The sequence below is a fragment of the Chelonoidis abingdonii genome, chromosome 23, assembly GCF_003597395.2.
Source record: "Chelonoidis abingdonii isolate Lonesome George chromosome 23, CheloAbing_2.0, whole genome shotgun sequence".
NCBI lineage: Eukaryota > Metazoa > Chordata > Testudines > Testudinidae > Chelonoidis > Chelonoidis abingdonii.
Window position 1 is genome coordinate 13,102,263 of NC_133791.1, and position 470 is coordinate 13,102,732.

The following is a 470-nucleotide window of genomic DNA, read 5'->3' on the forward strand; positions in this document are numbered from 1 at the left end:
AAGCTTTTCACTCGTATAATATCTTTAATCTGAGGATCTAAGTAAATATATGTTTCCCATTATTGTAGTATCGGAGCACCTTCCAGGTTTTCAAAACAGCAAAAACAATCTCTCTCTCTCTTTCGTCTTTCTCTGCAGGAGAAACAGCATGATTAGTGTCATAAACAGATGGCTAAGGGTTAATGTCTCTTTTCCCTGTAAAGGGTTAAGAAGCTCAGTAAACCTGGCTGACACCTGACCAGAGGACCAATAGGGGGACAAGATACTTTCAAATCTTGGTAGAGGAAAGTCTTTGTTTGTGCTTTTTGTTTTGTTCGTTGTTCGCTCTTGGGACTAAGAGGGACCAGACGTATATCCAGGCTCTCCAAATCTTTCTAAATCAGTCTTTCATGTGTCAAAATTGTAAGTAATAGCCAGGCAAGGCAGATTAGTCTTATGTTTGTTTTCTCAACTTGTAAATGTTTCTTTTT